Below are 8,647 nucleotides of genomic sequence, written 5' to 3'. Positions count from 1 at the left end.
GGAAAGATTTGTGCAATCCTCCTTTCCAAATCAATGGTGGCCTCATGGATTGAGAGAGAAGCCTTATAGATGTTTAGAGGAGCAACTTCAAATTCTGGGCCAAATTTATAGTTATCTCTTTCATTTCTTTGCCATCTTTCTCCAGAAAGGGACCCACGGCAGCTCATAGATAATGCTTTACCTTATCTTATAAATGCAACAACATCCTCCCCCAAGTCTGAACTGTGTTCAGACTACAGATTCCATATTCTCACAACTGGCTATAGCAGTTGTGGAAGTTATAGTTCAACAAACCTTCGCCTGAGTGGCTTACAGAGGCTGGGCTTATCACGAACAGGTTGAGTCTCCCTTATCCAGAAATGTGAAATACTCCAAAAATGATTTCCCCCCTGTAATGGCTGAACTATTGACACCTTTGCTTCCTGATTATTCAGTGTACACAAATTCCCATGCACAAAATTATTTACTATATTGTCTAAAATTACCTCCAGGCTATGTGTAGAAGATGTATAGGAAATCTAAATGAATGTTGCATTTGGGCTTGGGTCCCATCTCTATGATATCTCATTGCTTTGATTGTGGTTTCCTGCATGGCAGGGGGTTGGATTGGATGACCCTTGTGGTCTCTTCCAACTCTATGATTCATTAGGTACATATATGCAAATACAGGTATTCCAACATCCAAAGGAAATCTGAAATTCAAAGCCCTAGTCCCAATCAGTTCAGATAAGGGAAACCTAACCTGTATGAATGTGAGAGGCCCAATCCCATGAGTTTAAAAAGGAAGTCAAGGAAGAAAAGGAAGAATTTAAAACTGGTCACAGGTGGTGATTATCATTTTTGCAAAGAGATACCAAGGTTTCCTGTTGGGTGCTCAATTCTCATTGCATTGAGTTTGCTGGGGCTGGGGGAGAATAAGGCAGCACTATATACAGTACCTTATGCCAGAGGAAATTTAAATAAAAATATTCCTGTTTAAAGAAGGAAGGATAGTCTGAACAATGCTGAACTGATGTGATAGAGGACTGTAGGGACAGAGGCTATTGCATAGGATCTGACTTGTTCAGTTCAAGCTGCATTGCACTTCTAATCATGCGAGTCTGGGTGGGGCAGCTGCCAGAAGACATCACTATTTCCTCTTGTGTATCATATGAACTACTGGGCTGTGCGCAGACATGGGGTAGATTGGAGGTGGCAGGTGCACAGACCCAAGGGACTGAGAGCCAGGGGCTGGCTTCAGTTGTGTGAACTGCTGCTGCTGCTGCTGCAGCAGCAGCTGACTTCATGAAAGGATGCAGAAAGGAGGAGCATGAGCCAAATGCATATCCTTCCAACGTTTCACAGATGAATACTGAGACACATGTGGGCATGCAACATCAGAGTGTGGTCCTGTTGGCCAAAGCTATTAGCGAGGAAGAACAGACTAGCTCAGTGATGGTGAACCTTTTAGGGGGCGAGTGCCCAAACTGCAACCCAAAACCCACTTATTTATTGCAAAGTGCCATGTCCCTCTGGCTTTCTAGTAACAAAATCTGGCAAACTCTCTGCTGGGGTAATGGCACATGTGCCCACAGAGAGGGCTCTGAGTGCCACCTCTGGCACACGTGCCATAGGTTCGCCATCACTGGACTAGCTAGAAGAGGCGGCAGCAGTTTGCTTTTGCCAGAGCCTCTTGGGAAAGGCAGGATTACTCCTTTTGTTCCCCTGCTGTGTTTGAGTGCAGACCACTTTGCACTTTGAATTCAGTGTGCAGTCTGGAATAAACGGAGGACAAAGGGGGAACGTGAGAGAAGGAAACTGGGACCTTGTTAAAAAAACAGCTGGAAAAGTGGGAGGATTAAGGGGGATCATTATTAAATGGGGAGAGTTGGAGAGCATGAAAATGATGTGCCCTCATTTGCTCTCGCCTCCCATCCCCAGTTCGGCACCTACATTGTCACTTGATTCTGTCCAAGGTTTCTCTTTTGTTGCTTCTCTTCTGTTGACCCAGCTATTTGCTTGCCTTTTGTTGTGTGTGCCAAGCCCCATGGGGAACTGCATGCAAAGGACTGTAGCTCTTCTTGAATGAAGATCTTCAGCCAAGGAGAGAATGTAGAGAAGAAGGCTGCCAAGACTCACACCTGTGAGCTTGGTCTTGAACAAAGCTCCCCTTGTGAAGGGAGACAGAACAGGTCTTTCACTACACTTGCTGTGTCCTTGGAGAATACAGGACACGGAGTAACACCCCAAAACAGCTCTAGGAGTTTGAAGTGGGCAAATCTTTCTCCTCCACTGCACCATTTGTGTATTTTGCTTTTTTATGAAATCAGCTGCACCAGCAGTTCACACAACTCTACTGAATCCAGCCATGAGCATGCCATACAAATAGGGGTACCAGCAATATCTGACCCTTAGGAAAATTAAAAGGTACAGCTGTATTAGTCTGTAGAATCAGTATCTATAGACATCTTGTAACATCTTTAAAACTAACTGAAAGAAATTGTTAGCATGAGCTTTTATAGACTGCGTACGTAGTCTATGTCCAAACGCATCTGAGGAAGTAGACTGAAGTCTAGAAAAGCTCATGCTGCCAACTTCTTTCTTTCAGTTAGTCTCAAGGGTGCTACAAGATCTCTCCACATTAAGAAAATTAGGTCCGTGTGGCTGTGAAGATAAATGAGTCTTTTGCACGCCACAGTTAAGAGAAGGCACTGCAGTCCTGTCACACAGGCAGGAAATCCTATTGTATTCAAGATTTGTGTTGCTCCGCAGGTACAGGACTGCAGCCTGAAGTTTCTTTTTTTTTTTTTTTTTTAAATGTTTTTTTTAATTTTTATTGAAAACAAACATCGAACATAAACAAATACATTGACATTTACTAACATTAAACATTTAAACATATAGAAATTAACATTAAAACTATAAGACAAAGACAGGTCAGGTTTCCACATTGAAAGTCCACATATATCTTGAACATTGTAGCTTCTTTTTTTTTTTTTTATGTATCTGACACCTTTTTTTTATATATATATATTTACTTACACTTTTTTTTCCTTTTTTCCTTTTACAGATCTACCCTTCCCTTCCCCCTCCCCTCTTCCCTCCCATTCCACCTACCCTTCTTCCTCCCCTCTCCCTGCCTAACCCATATCCTATTTCTTTATCTTCCCCCCCCTTTACTTCCTTTTGTTTACATTACACTATTCCAGTACTGTTCTATTATATTCCACACATCTTCTTCAGCCTCTTCCTCATCTTCTTCTTTTCTTTTTATACTCCTGGACAGTCTATCCGCCTCTTTCATTTCCATCACCTTATTAAACCAGTCCTCTATAGTTGGTACTTGCTCTACTTTCCATCTTTGTGCATATAGCAACCTTGCCGCCGAAATCATATACAAAATTATCTTCCAGTATCTCCTCTCTATTTCTTTCTCTATTCTACAGGTCATATTCAATAGGTATAACTCAGGTGTTTTTTGGAATCTCCCTCCTACTATATCTGTTATCACACAGTGTATCTCATTCCAAAAATGTTTGGCTTTTTTACAGTCCCACCACATGTGGTAAAAGATTCCCTCTGCTTTCTTACATTTCCAACATGTCTTATTCCCTTTTTTATACATTTTGTATATTTTAACCGGCGTGGTGTACCACAAATAGAACATTTTATAGTAGTTTTCTTTCATATTTTGGGCTAGGGTAAATTTATTCGTTTTTTCCCACGATCTCTCCCAATCCTCCAGCTCTATGTTATGCTGCACCATTTGACTCCATTTTACCATGTTCCCCTTAATCCTTTCCTTTTCCACATCCCTTTCTAATAGTTCCGCGTAATATTTAGATATTTTCTTCTTATTCTGTGTCTCAAAAATTATCCTATCTAACTCATTTTTCTGGTTTTCTATTCCCACCTGTTTTTCGTCCTTCTTGAACCTTTCCTCCAATTGCTTGTATGGGAACCATTCAATCTTCATATTTTCCTTTTCTAGTTTCTCTCTGGTCTTAATTCTTAGATCCCCTTTTTTTCCTTCCTCTAATATTTGTTCATATCTTATCCATTGTTCTTTCCCTTTTCTAAACTTTCCGAAGTGAGCCTCCTGTGGCGACGTCCATCTGGGTAGTTTCCTATAGAACTTATTCCTATAATGTTCCCATATCCTTAATAACCCTTTTCTTATGACATGATTTTTAAATTCTCTGTCCTCCTTCCATTTCTTGTAATTTAAGTATGCATGCCATCCATATTTAATGTTATGACCTTCTAAATTTAGCATTCTAACATTTTCTAACTTAATCCATTCTTCCACCCAGACCATTCCGCTTGCATAATAATATTTTTGTAGCTCTGGCACTCCTAAACCTCCTCTATGTTTATTATCTATCAAATTGTCCCATTTTATTCGTGCTTTTCTCCCCTCCCAAATGAAATTCGCTAATTCCTTTCTCCATTCCCTGAAGCACTTATCTGTGTTTATGACCGGGAGATTCTGGAATAAATATAAGAGTTTGGGCAACACGCTCATTTTTATTGCCGCCATCCTCCCTAATAAGGAGAGCCGTAGTCTAATCAGCCAACATACATTGAAGGTGCCCTTGTTGTCTGGTTGAAATGAGGCTGGATTCTTGGAGGACACTCCAACCACTGTGCCAAGATTTATTTGGTTTGCCTTTGCCTACGGCTGAGAGAGTGGGGTTTGCCCAAGGCCACCCAGTGGGTTCCCAGGGCTGAGCAGGGATTCAAATCCTGGTCTCCCAGAGCCCTAGTCCAACACAGGCTACACTGAATTATAGAATTAGAAGAGACCCCAGACCTTTCACCATTTTAGTCCCCTTCCTCTGGTCATGCTTCAGCTTCTCAACATCAATTTTGAATTGGGGTGCCCAGCACTGGCCCCTATATGCCCAAATAGCCCCGTTTGCTCAGGCCTATAGCTGCAAGCTGAGCTGGGCCGCTCTTGCCTGCCTTCCTAGCCCTTTGTGCTGGAGGTAAGGTGGCCCTGCGCCCGTGACGTCAGGGCAGATCCCGATGAAATGCAGTCGGACCTGCTGGGTCTCCTTGGGATGGCAAAGGAGGGTGGGGCAGGGGTGCTGAGCAGGGAGCGCATGGCTCTGTCTGTCTGCTTTCGGAAGACAGTCACAGCCATAGAGAGGGTGCGCAGGTGTGCCTCCAGGTAGCCTGCAGAGGACCTTTGCTTTGGCCTTCTCCAGAGGGCAATCTTGCTTGCAGTGTGGATCATAAAGCTTTTATTTAAACAAAGGGGAAGTGAGTGACAGACAGGAAGGCACCATGCCTGTGTTTCAATTTCTTACAGCAATCTTCTCTGCCATATCTCTTTCTAGGGACAATTCAAAGCCACAGCCATGTTAGTCTGGAAAATCAGTACGCAAAGGCATCTTGCAGCACCTTTGAGGCTTAACTGAAAGAGAGAAGTAGGTAGCACGAGCTTTTGTAAGCATGACCTACTTCTTCAGGCGAAGGCTGCTGAACCTATCATCCCCAGTCAGCCATGCTGGGAGTTGTGGTTTACCATGGTTGGATGGTAATGTACTATAAAAGGTTGCCCCACAATCAGGGCTTGGAAATGTTACTTTTGGGGAGTTGAGTGTCCCCAGAAGTACTATTTCCAAGCTCTACCTACAATCTCTTTTCTCCCATACCTTAGCTGCAATCCTATACAGTCTTTCTCTGGTGTACTTTACACTAACTTTTGACTAGAAATGTGTAGGATTGTGCTGTAAAGTGATAGCCCTAGCCAACCAGCCCTGGCAAAGCTCAGGTCAAATATACAGGTATACCTCAGTTAACAATGTAGATGTGTTCCTGGGTGGCAAGAATAGGGAACGGTTCCTACAGCAGAAGAGGAATTCAGCATGGTTCAAATGCTCATTCAAAACTAACAAGATGCACATGTGAAATGAAACAACCAGATCAGGTCAGTTTTGTATAAGTAGACAAAAACATTTCAGACCTTCTAGACGTGAATGAAAGTGCCTTCCAACACGCACCCACGGATTACAGGTTGAACCTCCCTTGTCCAAAATGCTTGGGACCAGAAGGGTTTTGGGTTCTGGAATATTTGCATAACCATGATGAGACATTTTGAAGGTGGGACCCAGGTTGAAAAAGGAAATTAATGTTTCTTATACACATAAACTGAGCGTAATTTTATCCACAATCTTTTAAATAATTTTGTACACGAAACAAAGTTTGTGACTGCTGAACCATTTGAAAGCAAAGGTGTCACTATCTCTGCCACTTGTGCGGACAATTTGTCTTTGGCAATATGAACGTTTTTGTAAAACTACTAATCTGGAGACCATTGGTTCTGCTGAGTCTACACTGGGGGGTTGGAGCCAATGCAAGTCCATATTCCCAAAGGGGATCAAATGCCTCTTGTGTTTCAACAATAGGTGACCGTTTCTGAAGTTTCTTCCATGTCAGTCCCTTTGCTCATTAAAGAGAACCTATATTGCACCGATCCTCTCGGAAATCACCTCTGATAATATTTTGCCCAGGTAAGTGCAGTCGGTTCAAAGCCAGACAGGTAATTAAAAGCTTTTGGAGAGCCCAGATTAATGTGGCCCTGGAGAGATTATTAATTACATCTCTGGCAATGCTGCAAATTGCTTTTGGACGGTTAAGACATTTATCAACTCACTAGCAATGCTTATTATAAAGGGGGGGGGGAGCTGGTTGAACAGATTAGAAGCAATGGAAAGGAGGCAGAGACATCAAGAGAGAAAGACTCGGAGCTCTCTGACCGAGAAGGCAATCTCACAAAACTATAAACCTCTAAATCCCAAGGCAGTTAAAATAGTGTCAGACTGTATTATTTCTGCAGTGCAGATGCAGACCAAGAAAAACCTAGGGATGGATTGCTATAAGTCAGAGTGAACTTGCATTGATTGCATTGCTTTGAGTGTTGGCCTGGGGCTCTGGGAGGCCAGGGTCCAGATAAGGAAACCAGTTTCTTGACTTTGGGCAGCCTGAGAAGAAAGCAATGACAACCCTCTTCTGAAAAAGATACACCCGGGTTTACAATGTCCCGGTTTCTCTCTCCTCCTCCCACTTTTCCCCTTAGTCCTTGGCTTACTTCCAATGCTGCAAACTAAATTCAAAGCACAATCCAAGTCACCGTAAACTGGAGCACACTTGAAGGCATACAACAATAATAACAGAAGAGAAGCAACCATAGGTCTGCCTGACCCTCCAGGCCACACCAATACTGACTGGCCCATAGGGAAACCTCTAGAACATGGTGTGACCCAGAACAGTATTTTCAGCCAAACCTGCATCCCTGGAGGCTATTTTTAGCTGAAGAAAGCATTTTAAGGACATTTCAAATCCTTTCCAGAGCTTGGGGTGCTGCGTTACTTTCACCCAGATGAAGAAAAACCAACCAACAAGGGTGTCTCTGTGCATACGCAGTGGGCAGGTCATGTAGAAGAAATCCATTCAGGGGTCACGTTGCCAAGTTGCTCTGGGCTCCTTGGAGAAGGGTGGGGATGTCAATACTTACTCCAGGCTAGGCTTTTGAATGCCTTGGGAATCATGACTCCTGGGCTGGGTCTATGCTTTGGGGGAAGTTGTGGCCGGCTGACCTGGGCTCACAGGATGTTTCTGTGCGGCAGGAGACAGGAAGACTGGAGTGAAGCTGCCCCCAGTTTAGGAGTCAGATCTTCTGCCTCCTCTTTACTTTCTAGATTTATCAACAAGGGTGAGAAAGGGTAAAGAGGAGCCCATCTTGTCTGAAGAATCATAGAATCATAAAGTTGGAAGAGACCACAAGGGCATCAAGTCCAAGCCCTTTATTCTGCCATGCAGGAACTCTCCATCAAAGCATCCCCATTGACAGATGGCCATCCAGCCTCTGTTTAAAGACCTCCAAAGAAGGAGATTCCACCGGTCTCCAAGGAAGTGTGTTCCACTGTCAAAAAGCTCTTACTGTTGTTACAGTTTAGTATTAAAGGATCCCTATTGTGTGGCTTGCGTGTGCCAGGGACTAGCGCCATCTCTGTGCCCCTTTACTACATCTGGTCCATGAGCTGCCAATGTGAACAATTTGTGCAAGAAGGCAGAGGAACCCAGAGCGGGAAGCATGGAGAAATGACATTGCTAAAATGCCATGGAAAGCGAGCCAGGCTGGACGAAAGTGTTTGCCGTCGTCTCTGCAGCGGAGAAGCAAACCCACAAGGCTTCCTCAAATCCTTGGAGACCTCTCTACTTTTTCTCCATGGAAAGGGGAGGAAACAGGAACTGGATCTTGGCAGAGACAGTAGTCCAAAGGACCCTCTGCCCTCCGAGCCTTTAAAATGCCCTGTGGCTGGCATCTTCGGAGGATGCTGGCATGGAAGAGAGAGGGGTGTGTGTGTGTGTGTGTGTGTATTGTGGTTTCCCTGTTAATCTGTTTGAATGGCAAGGCCCCAGAGTGGGAGGATACGCAAAGAGGATTTGTGTCTGTTTAGAGATCCATTGTCTGCTGGGGAAAAACCCAGACCCAGGGTGCTTTCCATATGCATTTGCTGGGTCTCATCCATAGGGAAACATTGGGGGATACTTGCTCATAGGGATACATTGGGGGATATTTGCCCATAGGGAAACATGGGGGAATACTTACCCATAGGGAAACATTGGGGGATTTGAGTGTCTTTCAGGGCCCAGTCAG

Source organism: Sceloporus undulatus, chromosome 9 (assembly GCF_019175285.1).
Source record: "Sceloporus undulatus isolate JIND9_A2432 ecotype Alabama chromosome 9, SceUnd_v1.1, whole genome shotgun sequence".
Taxonomy (NCBI): domain Eukaryota; kingdom Metazoa; phylum Chordata; class Lepidosauria; order Squamata; family Phrynosomatidae; genus Sceloporus; species Sceloporus undulatus.
The sequence above is the reverse complement of the archived record's forward strand: the minus strand, read 5'-3'. Positions refer to the sequence as shown.